The sequence below is a fragment of the Aythya ferina genome, assembly GCF_964211825.1.
Source record: "Aythya ferina genome assembly, chromosome: 1".
Lineage (NCBI taxonomy): Eukaryota > Metazoa > Chordata > Aves > Anseriformes > Anatidae > Aythya > Aythya ferina.
Window position 1 is genome coordinate 146,068,890 of NC_140296.1, and position 22,020 is coordinate 146,090,909.

Below are 22,020 nucleotides of genomic sequence, written 5' to 3' on the forward strand. Positions count from 1 at the left end.
TTTGACTCCTGATTTTACTTTTGATCAGAGGAGACTGAAGCTATCAATATTCAGTCTAAAAACAACTTAAGAAATGTTTATCATAATTTTTATATATACATATATACATATGCATTTTATAGATGAGGAAATGAGCAAATAAACCCCATTATCCAGTAAGCAAAGCAATTATCTCCACTGAGAAAAGCACACCCAGCTGTAATCATCCAAACAGGCCATACTGGTGACAGCCCAAATCACTCCAAGCTTCCGGAGCAAGAAGCTCACAGAACCCACTGCTGCCCCCAACGTTACTCTCAATGTTACATGATGATGTGGGGTCTGGGCTCTCTTTGTGATTTTTGCTTTGTTTGGTATTTTGTTTTTGTTTTTGTTTTTTTTTTCTTACTGTTTCAGTCTATCAACAGAGCTGGATAAGCTTGACTAGTAATTTCACTGAAGAACCTTCTGAAACATGTACCCAAATTTCATTGCTCTGCTCACACACGTGAATTCTTTCTGGAAACTGAACCCCAAAATACTTAGATTTGTGGTTCAGGCAGACTTCCATATTTTTCCAGGAGCTTATTCTGATCGTCCAAGCTTTTGACCTGCAATATTGGTCTACATATACCAAGGGGACCAGCTTTCTTCAGAGCTCCTTGCTACTTGGCTTGTGACACCTCAGCTCTGCCTGGGTAGGTCTATGAAAACCTCAAGGGAACATAGGCAAAGGGCTGTGCTTATAATACGGGGTCCCCATGCTGAGAAGAAAGGTAGAGAGACAAAAGCAGAGAGACGAAAACAGAAAACAACAAATAGCTAAACTTTCTAGTACTGAAAGGAATGATTTCTAATTTCCTAGAGATGTTTTGGCAGTGAAAGGAGGTTTGTTTTTATCTTAGATGACCTATACATCAGTAATTAATTAGTAGTCATTAGAAAATATTTTCGACTGGAAACCAAATGTACTTGAAATAGAACTTTGTAAATGCTATGAACTCAAAATGAGGCACAATGCTTACAAACACGTAACACAGTTTTTTCCATTGCCACGTAGATCACAGAAAAATGACTGAAAGTTCAAGCAAAAACTGGCTTCAGAAATGCAGCTCCTCCATGTACTATTTTTCCTAGTCCGACAAGTACAAAATGTGAAGGACACAACATCCTCTAAACAAAACTGCAACATCCACGGTTCTGCTAGTTCAACTGTTACTTTGTTCTGGAGAGCTTGATTTCAAAAATAACCCAAAAGTTTGGAGGTACCTTGCTGCAAACAAGATGAGATCCTACACAAGAACTGGAACTAGGGTTGGAAGACAAGTCCTTCAATTGATTATTGTCTGAAATATTCTACTTTTACCAGATCAATCTTAAACCTGTAGCTGAGGGTCAAGAATTATTCCCCTGCCTCCTTTAGAAGTGAGGAATGAGAGCAATCTTCTACAGTGGGAATGAGAGAGAAGTTTTCAGGTTTCATCAATACATGTCAGTACGGTATTAATATAAACCTTTCTTTGAATACCTCCACAAGCTATCTCAAAGAGTTAACAAGTGATTTTTCTCTTCTGAGGGGAATAAAATGCACTTAGTAAAGACTGCCAACTAACTAGTTTTTTGCATAGAAATCTATTGCCAATTAATATGATGAAGTTCCCTTGCTTTCCTAATTAAGGAGCATTATTCAGTATGAAATCTTTTCTTTTTATTATTTCATTTTAAGTGCAATTGATGAAATCAAGTGCAACTGCACAACAGGATTCTTCTGGTCCTTACTCAGTATGATGCAGGAATTGTTGTGAAGGTCACAGTCAAATAATTTCCTGCCATTATTGTGCGCCTGGAAAGGGAGTTAAAAGGTCTACTCAGGCAAGTGGAGGGGGGGTGGATCCAACCACAAAGCAAAGCAGAATTTCACAGGAACCAACCTGAGCCTGACCTGAACCCCCCTGCAGATGATGGCAGGCTTTCCAGCTCCTTCAGGATGCTCTGAGTCAAACCCTTGTCGGGGCATTATACAGCAGTGCTTGGCTCTGTCATAGAGCCTGCAACAAGCAGGCAGGTTGAATTCAACAAGCCCTCGTTTGGCAGGGATGAGGATGCCTCTCCAAAGACTGTCCTCTTCTGAAGGGAGTCCTGTTCCTCTCTCCTCAGCCCAGATTTGCAACAGAGAGCCTTTCGGGTGGTGAGGATAGGGTTATACATGTGCAGGAGGAGGAAGTCACAATTCTCAGGTGTGAGAGCCACCCAGATCCTGGTTTCCAGAAGACAATTCAAACGTTGCCCTACCCCCCCAAAATGAGGAAATTGCTGACTGCTGAGGACTACAAGCAAAAAAAAAAAAAGGCATTTCTGAATGCCTACTGCGCCATCCACCCCACCCACCCTTCCCAACACCCCTCTTCTCTCCCCCCACCTCACTCCTCAAGCCATTTTCCACAGCGCTGCGTGCGCTCAGCTCGGGATGCCACGAGCAAACATGACCCAGTGCAGTCGGTGAACTGTGCTGAATAAGGTGCATCTAAAAACATCAGCAGATACAGCACAGCACCGCGCGTGATGGTAACTGTCACTCTTCATGTATTATTAGAGGAAGGAGAGAGAGAGAGAGAGCCTGAAACGCGTTCAGTGCTTGCAGCCGGCAGTCAAACAAGACTGGCCATTATGTCACTGAACAGCTCATAATTCAACGGCTCCTGCAAGAGCCCACTTACCAGCTATCCAAGGAGCCTGGCACGGACAATTTACACCTGTTCTGTTTCCTGCTGCTTTTGCAAAAGAAATCCATGCATCCCACACTCATAACTTCCAGGAAAAGACAAAAATGTGAAAATCCTGCTCCTCAGAGAGCCAGGCTAGGTAGGAAAACGGAGGTGTTCAATTTTCGAGGAAATCTTCTCCGGTGTCAGTTCATAAGCCCCTTCCCCTGCCTCCCACCACCATATGCCAAACTGAATCGGGGAAATCTAAACCAGGAGGAAGAAAGAAGCATGAAAGGCCAATTCTCGTAAAAGAAGTGGTGCTTGCGAGCTGGTCAGTGCGAGCCTGCCGAAATGATGTATGGCTACATGGGGAGCGTATATGTGCATGCACATGCATGCAGACGTCAGCCCCTTCCTTGGAAGTGGATTAAGTGGCAGATGGTGTCAGAACCTGAGCCGCTGCTGAGAGCAGAGTTCATGCTGTCCTGCTTCCCGGTGCTGAGAGAGGGGACCAACAAAGGCGAGCCATCCAAAAACGGCTGACAAATAGCTAGCAACCGGCTTTGTCATCGGCAGCGAGTGGAATGGCAGCCCTTTGCTTGCTCCCTTCTTCCCCCACACACACACACAGTCCCTGCATGCAAAATTCTCTCTGAAATGGAGACAAAAGAGAAAACAGGCGTAGATGTGCAGTCTCCAAGCCTGAGAAAAACCAGAGGCTCAGTTTTACACAGGGAAACTAGAACCTGCTATTACCAACCCAAATACCAGAACCTGGGACAGATAGTGTGGGGGGAGAACACCCAGCTTAAGCTCTATTAAAAGCAGAGGGAGAACAAAGATGAAAAAACCACTGCCTTTGATTGCCAACACAATGAAAATAAATGAGGGAAATAACATTTGGGAGGGACGCACCAGCTGAAAGCAGTCACAATGACTTTGTGCAGGCACCCCTGTTATTAATAATTATTATAGATAATAAGGGTTTTCAGACTGAGCAAAAGGATTTTTTTTCAGTTCCTGAGACCTCATCTCTCCCTGCCCTGTCACCCACCTCCCCTTTTTCTCTCTCCCCTGAGCACCTGCTTTACATAGTTTTCCTTGTATTATCATCAGCTTCATGGATAATTGATAGCCAAGCTCGTCCAGCTGATGCTAAGAAAAGAACGACAAGGTGGTTCGACACACGCCTACTATAAATAGACACACAACATGGCCAGCATTTGCCAACATCTGATGACGCTTTCCTCCCTCCTGGGTCCTAAAGTTAGCTAGTTTCTGAAAGTCAGGGAAGCAAATGAGAGCAAGGTAAAAATGCTTTCAATTAATTTTGCAGAGATTGAAGGGATAAAAATAAGAGTGGGGCTTTATATTTTTATGACGTGCTAAAAATACCCATTTTAAGAAACCTTAGGCTTAGTTTGCAAAGCATGGTTTAATTTCCAATCCCCCTCTCCCCCTTTTTTTCCTCTTGGCAGCAGCCACGAAGCTCAAAATACTTAGCTAGTGCCAAGGTCTCGGGAGGCAGGGCCAAGAAGGGTCACGAGCAGATCCTGCTGCTACCACAGCGTGCAGGAGCTAGACAGAGAACACAGCAAAGCTCACAACTGCACCAAACCCCAAGGTATCTCTGAGGAGCACAAGTGCTCCTGCTCAGCAGTTCAGAGGCCAGACTTGGAGGGCAAAGGCTGTCAATCAGCCAGTGCAAGGGAATCGCAGCTGTCTCTGCATGGCTGGCACCAGGCACAGGCTGCCGAGGGCACTGAGTCACCAGCAAAGCCTCCAGCCCCACTGCCAGTTCAGTTCTGGACACCGGGGCAATCTCCTGAGCTGTCCTTGATAGGAAATGCCAGAGGTAGGCTTCCAGCTGGAAAACCCTTAGTTGTGCTTGGCTCATACACCAGCAAGTGAGGCAAAAGCTGGGAGAGGTTCGCTATTCCTCCATGCAGTTGCTCTTCAGCTGCATCTTCATGCTGATGGCCCTCCTCATGGCCCCCTCCAACCCTTCAGTGCAGGACCATCCTTTGCCAGATGCACTCAGGCTCCCCGGCATGCTCACCCTAGCATACAGCTCACCTCTTGGCTCAGTTACAGTGAGCATACAGCAACCGGTCTTTCACAAGGCAGGTGGCACTTTCTGCCTTCAAGCGGGGCAAAAGTGATGGCCCAAAGGTCCCCCTGAGCGTTTCTACCTCTGGCCGTGGAGGCTGAGCACATGATGCTCTCAGCACGCTTGGTGTGCCTTTTACCAACAGCTAACCCAACATGGCACAGGCTCCAAATTGTTCCTGGACTGGAGCAACTGCTCATCTCTTTTTGTCTTAGTCACTGTGTCCAGTTGCATTAGTTGCATTTTGCTGATCAGATCTACTTTTTTTTTTTTTTTTTTTTTTTTGGCTCATGTGAAATGCTTATTTCTGGAAATTCTCAGCACTAACACAGGCTTTTTCTGTTTGCCAGGTTTCACTCTCTGGCAGCCAACTAAGCTTCACCAGTGCAAATAAGGCAAGTTGCAGTTTAAAATCCATCCTGCCTAAGGAAAGCAGCCACAGCCAGGCGTTTGCCCCAGCACGTACTGAGGTATCAGCGTTGGTTTTGTCCTTGCAGTAGCTACCTCTCTTTTTGGAGCTGATTGAGTTGCACGTGGCACATGCACTCAGGTCTTTCTCATTGTTTTTCCTGGTGGTAATCTCAGCCTGAAAGCCATTTTAGACTGCAGGAGAACAGCTATATGAAAATAAACAATTAGTTCTAATTCCCAATCAAATCTTCAGATGAAAAAAAAAAAAATGTCTCTCCCAATAAGACAAACTCTTTGCCTCCCGCAATTTACCATAGTCGGGCTGTCATTGCACACAGACAGTGCCCAGTCATGACAAGAGCTCAGAGTACAGGGAAGAGGAAAAGAAAAGAACCTAAACCAAACGTCAGAACAGCTCTGTGCCAGGCAGCAGGCACACAGAAGGAACAGTGGTACAAAGCCACGCAAGTTTGAGGAGTAGGAGGACTTTTTCTTAAAAAAAGCTCTAGAGATCTGCATAAGGTGGAGGTTTCATCTCGAGAAGCTCGTAGCCCAGAGCTACCAAGAAAAGCTGCATCAGGAGCAACAGAAAAAGCTCCCTTTTTATAAAATTGCTTACCTCGCCAGTGCTGGAGGGCAAGCACTGTACAGGGGAAAACAAAGGATTGAAACAATTTTTCTTCTCACCAGCCAAAACATACATACACCAAAATGGAAGCTTTAAATATTTAATGTCTAAAACAAACAAGAGAATTTCTCCCAAACGAGACTGCTGGTTCAACACAAAGCAGCAAGGCTCGCAGTAAAATTAAGAGAAGTTTTAGACGCAGCCTGCAATAATACCAATGGGAGATTGATAAAACCCATTTGGATATAAAAAAAGAAGCAGCTTCCCTTTGCAGTAGGGGAGAGCCAGGGATCAGGCAGAGAACGACTGACCTTCCCTGTCTTTGCCAGGCTTGCACGAAGTGGTTAACGCCACCAAAAGAGTGGGAGGCAGTTAGCAGGGATCAGCGCTAGGAGTCTCAATAGATTATGCTATTATTTTGAGATTCTGTAAGAGAACAAATTAACCTCCTTTATAACTCTTGGCTCACTTTAATAGATTTAATGGATGTCACAGGCTGGAAATACCATCTTACATTCCTTTAATTTCCACGCTGATTGTCCTTCTTACAATGGAAAACCACTATTGGAGACCTTGGGTGGGGACACGGGTGCTGTTAACCGCACGGTCAGGCCCTCGGCTGCCTGGCTGCTGCCTTGCTCACACACTCATGACTAAAGTAATCACCACCCTGGCACCAGGAATGCCTTTCCTGCAAGCTCAGAGCAGCAGAAGCCATCAGGATTTTTCTGCCTTCCCTTATAACAGACAGCACCGTGCATTTCCTCAAGCTCAGCTGGGTACCTTCACCTACGGATCCCCAGGACCCAGGAGGCTTGCAGTGCCTGACAGCCCTCTTGGTAGCATCTCGTGCCACTTCTGTGAGTTTTTCAGACTTGCTGCTAAACAGTTTAATCTTACCACAGGGAAATAAGAGTTCCTTACAATTCGTGATACACAAAAATTCAAAATACTTTTCCCTACAAACTCAGACTGCAGCAGCTAAATGTTTACCTGTGCTTGCAGGGATGAGTCCCGCTGGTCAGCACAGTCCTACCCAAGCCTTTGCTCCCCTCACCACACACAGACCTTTCTCTTTCCCCCTTCTGTTGTTTTCCCACCATCATTTCAAACATAATTTTTTTTAAAAAAAAAAGGTTGGTTGGTTTGTTTTTCACCTGTATACAGGCCTGAACACCTCCCACAGACAGAAAGGCAGAAGGAGGCTGAAACTAAGCCTGGGACAGGAAACCTACCTTACAAACACCAGTGTCAGACTCCACACAAATGGCTCAGCCAGAGCCCAGCAGACACCGTCTGTCTGAAGCCTCCTGAGGCCTCACCCTGCCCATCTACCACTTACTCTGTTCACTCAATTTTTGACTGTAAATACCAGAAGCTTATAAAGGTTCGGGTGGGCAGAGGGGTGGCACAGCTGCAACCCCCTCTAGGAGAATTCTTTCACAGTTCTTATGAACTGGAGCATGTGTTTGACATTTCCACAGGAGGCACTTCCCTCTCTGACAGAATTGAGCCACAAGTCAGTGCCTGGGGTACATATCACAGCTTTCCTTAATGTGCTGCTTTGCAGGCAGACCAGAAAGATGGAGAAATAGATGCCACAGGCTGCACTCGTGAATTCATTCAAAGCGTGAGATGCTGCGAGGTCTGGCGTAGAAATGGTGGCATTTTGAGACACATCACTGTTGCTGCAAGAACTCGATGGACCCGCAGGAGAATCCCACACATCCTCCTGGGTTTTGCCATTACTGGCTGTCCAGCTCCAGCTAACAGCTTTTCATCACTGCCCCTAAGCTAAGTGAAAGGGAATGATGATAATCTCCCTCCCAGGACTGTTTGGGCATTGGTCACAGGCCAGGTTTTGAGCATTGCAGGGTCACGTACTGTGTGGTTCAGTCTGCCAGCCACTCAAGATGCACAGACCGCATCTGCTTCTTGAGGCCCCTGCCAACATACCCATTGCTTCTCTGTGCAAATTGCTAAGGAGCATGTATGTAACCCAGGCAGCAAACAAGAAGGGCACTCTTTAAATGGCAGGAAGGCACAGGAAACAGGAATTAAAGTGTGCCCTAACCCTAAATTTATGTTGTAAATGTACGGGCAGAGGTGGCTTGGAGGACATTTTTCTTTGTGTGTCAAGATGGGCATACCCCATAGCCGTGGAGATTTTGTTTCCTTCGGGAGAGGCGTTGGTGCCCTGCCCTCCTATCTAGGTGGAGATGGGGTTTTTACAGACTCTGGGGGGAAACAAAGATAAGCTGGAGAAGTGAGTTCACAGCAGCGTGTCTATTTGAGGAGCTCCTGATGGCACAGCGTCTGCAGAGTAACACGCACTGTCTCCCTCGGCTCTTGCTTCTTTTTTCTTTCTCCTTTTACTTTTCCCACACTTTTTCCTTTTATAGCTCTATCTTTCTTCTGACATTTTTGATGTCCACAGCTCTCTGCAATTAACCTTATTTTTCCTCCCTCATCTTATTTTTAAATGAATGCTTTGTCTCTCTAAAAACCTTTGCTCTCCCTAGCTAATAAGACTTTCTTTCCTCCTTTTTCTTGCTGCACCTTTTGGTATCCCACCCCCCTCCCCACCTCCTGCCATGCTCCTCTTTTTAATTCAGTATTCTCATTACTTTGCACTTATTTTCTTTCCCTGCCTTCTACTTTCTACTTTCTCCATCAGCCCCCTTCCCTCCCCTTGCCTTAAAATCTCTCCCTGTCCCACCCAGCTCCTTTTTTCTGCAAATCATTCCTCCCTTCCCCTTTTAGCCTGCTTTCTTCTTACTCCCCCATTTCATTCCTACCCACACAGCGCGCATTATGCCCTTTCTCCCCCCATGTATCAAACCTGTTCATTACATTTCACTTCCCAGATTTCAGGTTCTTGCATCAGCCTCCTCTAGGCTCAGATGTTCTCTTCTTCATGTTACTGTGCATTTCCTGTCGCCTACCCTTTCCTTTCCCCATATGTTCCCCATCCACCCTCTCCCCTCTTAACTGTCCTAGGATACATCCTTTTACTACCAGGCAAGACCTATCAACGTTTTGGACACAAGTTTTTCTGATCAGGACTAAAGTCCTTGACACTGGGGGCTCTCCCAACATTCCTCCATCCCTCTATGTGTCTACAAGCTCCCCACATGTGCCTCAGCCCTGCTACAATCTTCTCCCATCAATCACCCTCCAGCTGCTTTCCTCACCTGAGGTAAACCATATCATTTAAACCTGGATAGCAAATGCTCACAAAGCCAGGCATGTACTATGCCTTACAACTCTCACAATTCTTCTTTCTGGTGGGACAAGCTTACAGCTTGCTATTTAAAGGCATGGATACCAAAATCAATTTTGGATTTTACCAGCAGTAATCTGATTGATAAGCTACCTGTCACAGCCTTACTGGCATGAAGTGATGTGTGCACATGCACATGGGGATGAGCAGGGAATGCTGCCCTGTGCCCACTGCTCAGCAGTAATGTGTGCTCTAATGGAAGCTACAACCACCACCAGACACCAAAGGAAAAATACAGTTCCCCCTCAGCATGAAGTGTGTTTTTCAGCAGACAGAAGGGCATGATTGTAATGAATTATTTAAAATTTAAAAAAAAAAAAGTTAAAAGAGTAAAAGAGTGAGATCGACAAACAAAATCCAATTAAGGAAATCTCTCAATCAACCTCCCAGGTCTGGGGTTGATCAGGGAGCCATTCAGTAGGACCTCCAGTACAGAAGCTCGAGGCTGTACAAAGATGGTTATTTTCCATGCTGTGCTGATCTAAACAAGAGCTACACTTAACCTCCTCCAGCCTCCTCTCACTCCCTGAATTGAGCGACTGCAGGCTTTGGTGCTTTAGTTCCAAATGGGAAACCCACAATACCTGGTGAGAGATGTTGTTGTCACTAGGGGGCCTGGCAGTGAGCAGACAGCGTAAGAACCAAGCACCCAGGCTCTTGGAGCTACAACAGCAATGTAGCAAAACAACAACAACAACAGAATCACCACAACAGCCAAAGACTAAGTTTTCTGCTGTAAGAGTAAGCTTATACATGCATGTATTCCTCTGATTTTGAGATGGGGTGGTGTGAAAGCCAGAAAATAAAGCTGCTCTTCAGGCATTTACTGGATCAGGAGAAGGAGCCATGGCTCCCAAGACAGTTGTGTGGAAGCACTGTGACTGAGACCTCCAGAAGGAGTGATGAGCAGACATCCTATCCACGGGCCCTAACTAATGCCCCTTCTGCACTTGCCACTCAGCCCCCAAGTTCCCACCATCTCACCTCTCATCACCTGCAATTTCCCACTCCTCCTTCAAACCACAGAGGGAACTTATTCCAGGACCACCTGTGAAATACTCTGGCTCATGATCTTAAGGCCTAGCTGAACCCACATGGAGAATGTGTCCTCTGCCTTTGGTGCAGATTACACAGAAGGGGTGTTCCTCAGCAGAGAAGCTGCTGCTGTTGCAGCTGCAAAGAGGTCTTTTAATTCACAATATTGGGGCCTTGTGCTAAACTATTTCATCATCCCCCCCTCCTCCCCAAATCCTTGAGGTACCTCTGCTGGTAGCCAGTTGCCATAGGAACTTTATCTGCTTTGCTTGCTAAATAAGCGAGCATCAGTACTCTCTTCCATGGGCTGCTCAGCCCCTCTCCTCCCTTTAACCCTCCCTCCCCCAAAATAGGGATCAAAAGGAGGAGAGTATGTTTGACAACCCTCCTTGCATCCCCTCTATCCTTCTCTGTGGCTTCTGTGAGCTTTTTAAGTCCAAAATCCAGAATGTAGCAGAGGCAGCCACCATAGTGCAGAGGAGTGAAACTAGGCCTCTGTGTTTTCCAGATTCAGTAGATAGGAAAGGAAACAAAGCCAACGCAGATAGCAACAGGTAAGGTAACACAGCTTAAAAGCCAAATGCTACAAAGACCAATCACAGTTAGTTTAGATGAAAGCTTTCCAACTCTTCCAATGACACCTCCCATCTCCTGCGATCAACACCATCAGTGTGTTCCACTTAAGCAATGCAATTTTAATGCCACTCAGGAGGGCACAGCCCTGAAAAGACATTTCGGAGCTGCAAACTGAAAAAGGAAAGCAAAAATACCTAAGCATACAAGAAACACCAAAAAGAGAAGGTGTCTGCCATGGCCTAGAGCTTTTTAACACGAAGCAGGTTTTTAGTTTCCACAGACCACAGATCCAGGCCAGAACTATGTAGGTCGCAAGCAAACCTTGTTTCAGCTGGTCTTCAGCCAGCTTAGAAGGTGATAGCTCCCACTCAAACACACCTTTTTTTCTTTCTTTTTTTTTTTCCCCCCCTCCATGTATTCACTTGAGATATACAAAGAACCGAGATGGTGAGGGATGCTGGGTGAAAGAATAAAGCTGTCTGGCTTTACATCATGTACAATTGTCTAGCCATGCTTTCTGTCTCAGTAGGCATATGCATATGGCAAATGCACTGATTCTGAAGCTGTTCTTCCCCTCAAAATGCTTTCTAGCAGAAATATATGTGTATATGTATATTACCGAGAGAAAGAATGATTTGATCTCATTCATTCATATGGAGGAGAAAAAAAAAAAAAGTCCTGGAATGTTACCAATGTCAAGATAGAAAAGAAGAGGAAGAAAAGGAAGCTCAAGAGGCTGGATTCATGCTGCATACAACATTTAAACAGGCTAGCAAACCAGAATGTTCACACCGACACACACCATGGAAGAGGAATCAGTTTCAGATCATTTGGGCACTGCCGGGCATCTTCACTGGCTTTTCACCAGTGTATGAATCCTGTCCCCATGGAAGATTTTGTAAGGATCAGCCTGCTCCCAGAGGGTAGGGGGGCAGCTCAAAGAAGTTGGACTGATGATTTCCATCTAATTCCACCTAAGACCTGGGCAGATCTTAGATTAGCTGGAAGATTTGGCAGCTCAGGCAAGCCAGAGACAGAGGAGTAGCTGCTGTTCCAGCAGATTTTACAATTAGTTGCCTCATTACTGCACATAAGGCCCCTTACTTGCCCAACACATATGGATGCTCTTGCATCTGCTCAGCTTGACTGTAGCTAGGCTTCCTCTCCTTACCCACCCCTTTTAGGTATATAATTTCTTGAATTAGACACCCTTAAATTTAAGATGCACAGTATAGGGTTTAGGTGCAGTTCAGGAGAAGAGTCAAACATCCAATTCTGGTAATGCATACTGTCTCCACCCGAGCCCATTCTCTACCAAACTGCAGTCTGTTTGGATCTGGACCTCTCAATATTCCTCCTACTTTTAACTCCCAGAGGGCTGGAAACAGCACTCAGACACTCTTCTCTGGAGATATTTATGCATGTGTGGTCAAGCTCACAAAGTGAAGAAAAAGCAAATAAAACATTAATTGAAAGTTCTACTAAGGTTCATTCTTATTCTGGCTGAGGATGTTGCAAATTTCTATTTTAAACGAATCTGCCTTCTGTCAGAAGTTTCTTTTCCTTGATAGACATGGTCTCTGTTCTTCAGAAATGCAGTTTTTCAATTCATCCTTTCTTTTCCCCCTTATTTTATTTTTTAATTTCTTTGTGAGGGTTGCCTTTTTAAAGAGGTGAACGCAGAAATCCCAAGTAGCTTTTCTAGCCCCCTTTCTGTAATGCTTATTCCAGGCTGGCAGAGTGCACGAATCAGCATTAAAACATTGTGGGGGTTCTTTCTTCTGCTTCAAATGCCATGAGCTTCCCACCTCCAGGTTTGCTCAGAGATTCACAGCTGAACAACCTTAAAAGAAACTCAGCTAATACAATTGAGCCTCCCCGAGTTCATATCTGAACTAGAAAGAGGTGACCAGGGGACAAGGGGAAAATTGGGTAAGATTTATCCAGGAAGCATTAATCATTTGCTGTTTATTTGAAATTAGACTTCCTGTCACTCTGGAGTTTTGCATGCTCTGTTTTCACAAACTTCATAAGGCAAGCAGCAGTAATGAACTAGGTGGGTACTTCAAAGAGCCTGAGGGCTTCGCTGCGAGAGCTTGGCATAGAGCTTGTTTCATTGCTTCCCCTCCCCAGCACATCCCATGCCCACTTTCACAGGGTCCTCCTCAGTTTACGGATTCCTGCTGCACTCAGACTTCTCTGCCACCACCCCCACTCTCAGTGACTCAGGCTTATTAAGATAACTTCTCTTTTTCTAGTTCCTCACCTCCAACACACACTCAATGCATTAAACCACACAGTCCTGCACATATGTAAAATCCTCCCCCGACCACCCTCTCTCATCCAACTTTCCTCCCACAGTTCTTGCACTCCCCCATCCCGGGATGACAGAGCCAGTCAAAACCCACCCAAATGAGCTCAGCTTTTACCCATGTGCATGGCTCCTCTCAGGTATCTTGGTGTGAGCTGGTAGACACCAGGACAAACAGGGCTGGGGCAGGAGTACAGCTCTCTCCTTCCCTCAGTGCAGCTCCTGGTACAGTGGAGGTTTGTCATCTGCAGAATAACAGCCGTGACCAGGCACGTGGTGGGGAGAGGACACAGCTAGGTGTGCGTGAGGCATAGGAGGTCTGGCTCTAACCTGCAGGTAGCATGCAGACCACTGGCATAATGTCCCACGGGCTGCTTTTGCAGCCTACTGCCTCCTCAGCAGGCACAAGCTTGGTGCCACACAAGAGGGATTTGTATGTCACTATTTGCTCCTCCTTTAAAGAAGATTCAGGCAACAACAAAAGCTTCTCTTCAGGTTTTAGGGCCAGCTGGTACCCTAAGCTGTCACCAGAGCATGGATGCTGTGCAGGCAGCGTGTGATCACCGTGAGTGAACAGGATGCTGAGAGAAGACAAGAAAAGAGCTGTTCCGGCCCCAGCATCCCACTGCCTGTGCTGGCAGCAGCAGGACCACGAGCTGCAAAGAAAAACTGGCACTGAAGGAAAACAGACCTTTGCCAGAGCTGGGGCTTTGCTCAGATTAGTGGCTCTGCTCACATGCTCATGCTTGCCTTTGTTTCTGCTCTTCCATGACCGGCAACAGGTGGGGGCAAGTGGGGTGTGCGTGCGGAAGGAGGATGTGGCAGGAGCCAGCACACATGTTTCTGACATTCGGGGATGTGTGCAGGGAGCCTTGTCTGCCCAGATCAGAGAGTACCTCAGAGACAGGGGCTTGTGAGCCACAGGTCACCCAGATAGAAACGGGGACAGACTGCTAATGCTGGCAGCTGGCAAGGGCATCTGCATCCTTAGCACCAAACGTAGTAGTTCTTACAATCTTCTGTCTCATTTTTGCACTGATTAAGAGGCAACATTCACATCCAAAGCATACTTCTGTGCGCCTTCATTTCATAACCACCAACAACCTGTTAGAAACACCTAGAGCAGGACAAATGGCCTCACTTTTTGCACAAATGGCTCTGCTGTTTCCAATCAGTACAGCTGCGTTTGACATGGACCATTTCTTCCTACACTAATATCAAGGTCTTTTTTCAGCAGTGACTTTCAGATCCAACTGACCTGTGATGTGCATAAGAGAGTGACCCTGCTGGAGACCTAGAAGAGGATTTGAACTGCATCTGTCTTGGGTGAAAGATCCCTACATTAATTGCATTTTCAACCACTGTCTCCAGTTGAACAGTTTTCTAATTTGCCCTGCACTATTCTGCTTTCTGGAAAACAGGAGTTGGATTCACTTTGTTCCGCACTCAGAGCATTTATCTTCCTCTCAGTGTCCAAATGTGCAGCGTAAGCATCGCACATAAAACACCATCAGAGGAAAACAGAACTAGGGAGAAGAGACCCGGGAGAAAGATAAAAGTTACCCTCTTCACTTCTCCAGGTTTCTCCAGCAATGCCACAGGAATATTTTGCTCAGAGATGTTTAAACACTATGCTTATGGGACCTCGTAAGTGGACAGCAGACTTGCAAGTTGAGTTGTTCAGAGAACAGCAACGCATCAGCAGTAACGGTGACAGCAGCTATGCCACCCTGCCATGATTTCTCGTCTTTGAGCCTGAAGATATCGCTCCTGCCAGAGAACGAGATACCGACATCTGGACACACACGAACCTGGGCCTCTGTCTGTGATGAGCTGCCAATAAGTGCCTCAGCTCTTGTTAATTATGGTGGTGTTTCTACAATGATGAGACCACTTCTCTGTGGAGAAGAGCTCTCATCAGGAAATTGGTTCTATTGCAATTAACATCTTTGAATATCCAAATTTAACATCCTCCTTGAGCCTTCTCTCTTATTTCAGGAAGTTTGTGATCAATCAAGTCCTGAAATAGAGATGGAGATCTGAGATTCAGAGGATGGTTGGAGGAGGGGAGAAGGAGAGAAGAATTGCATGGTTGGCAGGGGGGGTTAAGTAAATAACGGCTTCAAAATCAGCTGGTTGATGTCTCTAGCAGCATTTTGACCTCCCATCCCCATAGGAATTATTTCTGAGAAAGCTACCATCATCAACATGGCCTCTATTTAAAGTCAGAACATGTAACACATCCAGTCCCTCAACTCAGCCCTGTTTTCTGGTTCAGCTATAGAGCAGGCTCTGAGACAGAGCTGAAAAATCTTGTCCTTGGGAGGTTCAAACATCACCTACCAGAAAAAACAATACAGCACCCCACACAAAACACCTTCCCTCCTTTTTCCTCCCACAAAACACACAAACTCACCACTTCCTAGGGCTTACACTCCATCTGTCCCTACCTGCCACATCTTCTCAGGGAGCTGAGTGGAGCACAGGCAGACACCTAAGCAGAAAACTAAAGCAGCAACACATCTTGCTCTGGACCACAGTGCATCTGAAACATCCTATCTCACAGAAAGAAGCCAAATATATATTCCCAATATACGTACATTCTGTGATGAAAGAAAACAGGTTTTCTGTCCCAGGCATACTCAAAGAACAGCTTATAGACCTATATTCTTGTATCACAATAACAAATATGAGTAGTAAATGCATTTACTTCATATCATTATCAACGACTTTTCCCCCTTCGTGTATAGTAATTTTCCCCAGTAAAAACCTCACTGCTAGATAGCTATTACATTTTTAAAGAATAAAATTCACAACCAATGCAATCAAAAGGCTGAGTTTTATGGCTTTTGGGTCATAACTTGAATAATTTTTTGTTTGTTTTTATAATTAGGAGAAAGACCCTGAACAACTTTGCTGCATTATATTCAGTTACATAAAATTTGATTTCTTGCTAGATGGCATTAGACCTTCGGCAGGTTTAAAAAAACAACAAACACTGACTGCTTATAAACGCAGTTAAGAAAATCACTTTAACTTAGAGAAATGCTAGTTTCAGTGAAATTAAAATGTAATGCCACTTTCGAGTTCTACACAGCCAACTCTTGTCACAGCTGTACAATAAATAAGAAATAACAAAAATAAATAAGAAATGATAAAAAACACTTTGGTGAAACTTGAAAATAAGTATATATACTTACATATATATATATATATAGTGTGTGTGTGTATATATATATATATACACACACACTATATATAAGGGCCATAAGCAAGTTACAGTCTTGGGCTACAGCTAGAGCTGCTCATAGTCATACATATCTACCCAAAAATCAATAAAATATGCTCTAAAACCACAGCTAGGCAGTAAGGACCAATGTAGTGACAATGGGAATCACTGGGAGTCTAACTGTCTTAATGGACACCAAAACAGACATGACTTGAGCACAAAATGGAATAAATTGATCCTACAGTTTTTAATAATGGGTCTGTTTTAATTTTGTTTGTATGTGGCAGATGCTGCTGAAACAGAATGAAATGGGAGGAGACATGGATGAAGCCCGCTCAAACTAGTCTAAGAACCAGAGTAAGAAGTGGGCACTAGCAAGCTGATGAGGAAATAAACCAGTGTGCAGCGCGATGGTTAAATAGCTGAGAAAACAGGACAGAGGGGACTTGTGATGTTCAGTGCCTGCCCAGGAGTGGGTTCAGTAACAAATGGCCCTGAGGCAGCAGAGCAAGAGTGTCAAACCTTCTGTAGGGCTGCTTCTTCCTGCTGAGCAGGTGAGAGAAGACACTGAAATTATGAATTCACATTTATGAAGAGCTACACCCAATATTATGACTAGTCAGTAAAAATTAAGAACTAATAATTGGGGTTCCCTTGTCCCAAGTTATTCTGTTAATTCTATTAATACACTCTGTGCTGTGGTTTATTAGGAGCTTCCCTTCTACAAACTCCCCACCACTGTCTTCCAAATCACTGTGATATGGCTGCAGTAAGAGTGGAAAACAACCTGTCCACAAGGAGTTTCAGAACACATCAAAGTTTTGTGTTGTAAACTGCAAAGTTTGAGGCACTCAAACCCAGTTCATTTTAACAAAAGGAGGAGGAAAACAGGAAATCCAGCTCCGGGGATTTCCACCCGCTGGTGGAAATCAAATGGGGAATAACCATTAAACATGAGCATTGGATCTACCCAACCAAGTAACCAGAGGGACAGGCATGGAGTAAAGGTTGCTTCAGTGCACCAAAGCAGTCACAAAAGTAACCCAGCTTTCTGAGCCTGCTGCCAGCGGGTCAACAGCAGAGAGCATCTGCCGTGCTCAGAACATCACACCCTCATTGCATGGGGAACGAGAACTGCAGAAGCATTAAAGCAAACTTTATTCCCAGAGCAGGTCAAATTTGGGTCCTCTCACCCTTGACAAAACCCCTCAAAAATTTTTGCACTTGAAAGCATACATTCACAAGAGGTTATTAAAAGTGTAACATTATTCAGAGCCTGCGAAGTCCTTCGTCACACGCCAGCACTTCCAGTGTTCCACACCATCCATCTACAGCCACTTAGTCCTTGGTGACATTTCAAGAGAAAATTCCCCTTTAGCTCCTCATTCAAATTGCCTTGTCGGAAAGCAACAGGGTGAATCATTTAACCTTAAGTAACTACGTTGCTCCTCTACTACATAAACTCTATTCTGGCACACATAACGGACAGCACATTGACACCCACACTATGACAACTTGGACTATATAGATCTGCACACACAAATATATATAAAAGTTTCCAACCTCCGTGTATTCCAAGGATGCTTGTCTTTCCACCGGTCCCACATCCCTGAGGACTTTTGCCAGCTCCTGCACCTCCTGTCCCCCAGCACGTGGAGCCCAACTTTCTTGCCGACTGCATGAGCTGCCCGGCACAACAGCAGAAAAGCAGTAGACCCTGGTAGGCTTCAGATGCGTGTGCCCTGTGGCTGCCCCAGTGGGCTTGAGTGGAAAGAAAGATGGAGGAGGGGGAAGAGGTGGCTCCTGAGATGTCACTGGAACTGCTGTCATATCAACATTCCACTTCCCTTCCCATTTTTTTTTTTTTTTTTTTATATATTTAGGTCAAAGCATGAGTAGCTGTTACTTCTAAAAGGAAAAAAAAAAAAAAAAAAAAAAACCTCCTTAGCTTATTGTTTCCATGGAGGACCTGACAATGTTTGAACATCAGGACAGCAAGTAAATTAAGAGCAAGAAAAACCCACACAATTCCCAGATCCTCTTGAAATCCTTATTTTAAATAACTCCAAGGACAGTGAGCATCAAGAGTTAAGAGTACAAAATCAAGAATCCCTTGCCTTTGCTTCAGATAACAACCATTGTGACTTTGCTGAAAGCTCTAAGTGTTGTAGCCTTTCATAATAGGTAACAAGGTCTGGCAAAGCACATAACACTTACCTTTGCAATAGTGTAATAATACACTACCACATTTTGCTAGTACATCTTTACAAGAGTAGGAAGAAGCTACTATATTCGTCTTATAAACATTAGGAGCTTTGCTTACAGCCACACACAAAGTCAGATTGGACTCAGAAATAAATTTACTTAATTTGCAGTGCACAGCAATACTTCATATCCCATGTTAATGGCAACTCTTCTGCTTTTTGTCAATTTGTCCTTTCTGTTGGGAATTTGGATGGCTGTTTAGTTGGTTCATTTGCTGTTTTGTGTCACACATCATCAGTTCCTTACTGCTGGTGTTTTCCAGCTTTACAGCTGAGAATTATCCCTTTGGGCTGATAGTCCCTATTCCAAAAAGGCAAAGCTATGAAATATGGTAAGGAAAAGGTATAAAAAAAAAATAAAAAATAAAAAATAAAATGTGAAGAGTATAGTGCTTTTATAGATATCTGTTACCTCTTTAATATTTCCATTCCTTGAATACACACGTCCTGTTAACACCTCCTACCAAAATGGAGGAGCTTTTGCACACAGAAAGAAATCTCTTCCCTGGCTGTTGGTAAAACCACCGCCTCCTGCAGCCTGCCCAGATTTTGCTGGCCAAAGGGCAGCAAGAAGCTTCCACGGTCACTTGTTAACCCCCAGGCCCAGCTCCAAAGGCCACTGAGCCAGTTCAGCCAGGTAGCACTGTAGTCTTCTCCTTCCTTGGACATCCCACTAATTATAATTTTCTGACACCTCTATCATGTAAAACAAGGCACCCACTGACTTGAGCTTGCGTTGCTGACCTTGATCTATTACTTCACCTAACATATCTGCTGTTTCTGCTATAAAAGACTAACCCAGGACACTGGGCACGATACTCCCAAAGCAGCAGCTTCAATTTAGAGTGATCTCATCATTACTACTACTTTCAACACTTGCTATCATTTCTGCATGGAGATAAATAAATCTCCATTTCTATCAGAGACTGAGACTCTTCTGAAATATTTCCATTCAGCATTTTTTCCAAACTGCTTCTTTAAAATGTCTTTTTTTAAAACCAAAGCTGACTCACTCTCTAATGCACGATAGTCTCTGACTCACATTTAACACTTTGATCTCCACAGTTCATTTTGGTCAGCAGCTGGCCTAGCCATACCCTTGTACCACTTGTAAGGGGTAAGAAAGGAGAAAGCAAAGTGTACTTGAAACATTCATTTAGTTCCAGACCACTGAGAAATGTTCAGGATAAATCTGCAGAGAAAGGAAAATTGTTGCAGCACCCAGAGACCTATTACAAATTAGAACACAAATGATTTTTTTTCAGCAAGAGACAGATTTGCACTTTCATGTTCCTAGATTCAGATGAAAAGGGGGCTCAGAAGAAGAGATATTTTGCTAGAGGGGTTTCTCTTTCTCATTTAGCTTCATCAAAATCCTCCTGATAAAACTGAACAGCTCCATTTCAGAAATGAAATAACAATCCGGAAATAATCTCCTGTTCACACACAACTCGCAGTGGAATTTATTACTTAATACTGTTAAAGTACCCAAAAAGGAGAGCTCTAAAGAGTGAGGCCCAGGCTGAGGCCTGATACAAACCATCACCACAAGTCACCAGGCCACCAGCCAGAGCAGCACAGGCAGAGGCAGCATGAGCACCCCATCAGTCACACGGACTTGATGGCTCCCACGAGGTGGATCTGATCTAACAGCCTACAACCCTTTTCCAGAAGAAAGGAAGAAGCTGGAGGTGGGGGAGAGCAGATCCCACTGACATTAATAGGGAAGCCCATTGCTTCCCTTTAGCACTCGTTGAAATATCTCCAGGTTATTGTCAGTGCCTAGCCTTGACCTTGGCGTGGAGATGGCTAATAAAGCCAGAACAAGGTCTTCACCCACAGAAATAATCATTTTCTGATCACGTCAAATGAAAGATTTTTACATAGTGACTGGACGTTGATTTTATGCGATGAAAGGTGGAACAAGCTTGGCTTACAGCTATGTTTTGGAAAGCACAGTGTGCAGACCTCGAGGCACCCATGTATTCGCACACAAAAGCGGCTTTCTCACAATTATTACCTATATATCATCAGACAGAAAAAATCCCCTTACTTAACATATTTTCCCTCTGCTCAGGCTGACATCAGGGCACAGACAGCTGCACCCACGCAGATGCCTCTGGTGCACCTCTCGCAGGCACCCTTCAGCCGGGCTGTGGCCTCTTCCCCACAGAGGCCCAGTGCTGACCCCAGCACCTCTGAGCCCTGCACAGACTTTGAGAAAAGCTGTGCTAACTCGCACACACATCTCGTACCCCACCTGAATGGAGCAGCAGCCCTGCTGAGCTCCTTGCTGCCAGCAGAGGCCTGCCGTAATGCCTCCAGTCATGAGGAGCACCTCCACCACCAACCCCAGCAGGGGAGCGAGTGAGCACAGCTCAGTTTTTCTCTGGTATGAGGTAGCCAGAGGTCCAATTCACCATGTGTTTGTCAGCTGCCTGTGATCAGCCATGAATCATATTCTCCTGACGAGCTCAGAGGCATGTACCATGCCCCACTGACCACATGCCGCATGCAGGCCAGCACACCTCTCCCATTAAGTTGTGCTCACACCGTGCTTTACACACAGGTTAACATGTGAATAAGATCCACGTTATATCAGCCAGCACAATTTTCGTCTCAGGCACACTGACACTTTGCCTCCTTACCCCTCAGCATTAGGGGGTGTCTGCATAGTACCTCTGCCAGATGACAATGCAGCATGCCAGGTGACAGCCCTGCCACCACTCTAATGCCACCACTCTAATGCCACCACTCTAATGCCACCACTCTAATGCCACCACTCTAATGCCACCACTCTAATGCCACCACTCTAATGCCACCACTCTACCATCCACCCCTCCTGCCCTCAATGGGACACTTTTCCATCAAGTTTCACACATCGCCTTTGTTGTTACCAAAAGGAACATGGAAAAACCTGTTGAAAACAAACAAACCTCTCTGATTTCATAAGGGCAATGTCTCTAAACCATGTAGGACTTCAGTGGAAAAAAAACATCTTCAAGAACAAGCCAGGGCTGAGCTTGCTCCCAGACACACTCCCTGGCCTAGCCGCAAGACTTTACAGCTAAAATCCCTGCAGAGGCTGCTCCAGGTCCAGGCACAAATTTGGGGGAAGCCTGGTGCTGAGCTGAGGCATTCCAGGGCAGGGCACAGCCCTGAACCTCTGGATGTGCAGGGTACAGTTTGTAGGCTACCAGATGAGCACACATGAAGGAAAAAAAATAAATAAATAAAAATACATCGTCACTTGGGTATCACAACCTCTAAGTGACTGAAGTTGCATATCCAATGGTAGGAAACTCAACTACATCACCTGTTCTTAAAGGGAACCAGTCAGGTCAAAGCATCAGTGGGTTTTAGCTCCCAACCAAAGCCCAGGTTGTGACACCCTGTCCTAGCATCAATCATCTGCTCACCTCTAGGTTTTTAATACTGCCCTGCCCTCCACTTACTGCTCTGGGGCTTCACAACACAGAGCTCCTCAAA

General features: G+C 45.0%; 1 protein-coding gene and 1 long non-coding RNA gene across 7 annotated transcripts in view; one reads left to right on the forward strand and one right to left on the reverse strand.

The window, feature by feature from the left end:
- The window catches only part of DGKI (diacylglycerol kinase iota), a gene marked incomplete at its 5' end in the record, with an annotated part of 213,446 nt that overhangs the window by 172,302 nt on the left and 19,124 nt on the right, over window positions 1-22,020 (reverse strand). The window contains one exon of one of the 6 annotated variants that reach the window (XM_084497770.1): window positions 2,697-2,717. The exons of the other annotated variants lie outside the window; for them this stretch is intronic. Of the gene's footprint in view, window positions 1-2,696; window positions 2,718-22,020 lie in introns of those variants that run through there. 6 annotated transcript variants of the gene reach the window in all.
- LOC311423597 lies at window positions 205-1,578 on the forward strand. The gene is made up of 3 exons (XR_014685752.1): window positions 205-314; window positions 561-677; window positions 1,040-1,578. It is a non-coding gene; the product is annotated as an uncharacterized lncRNA (long non-coding RNA).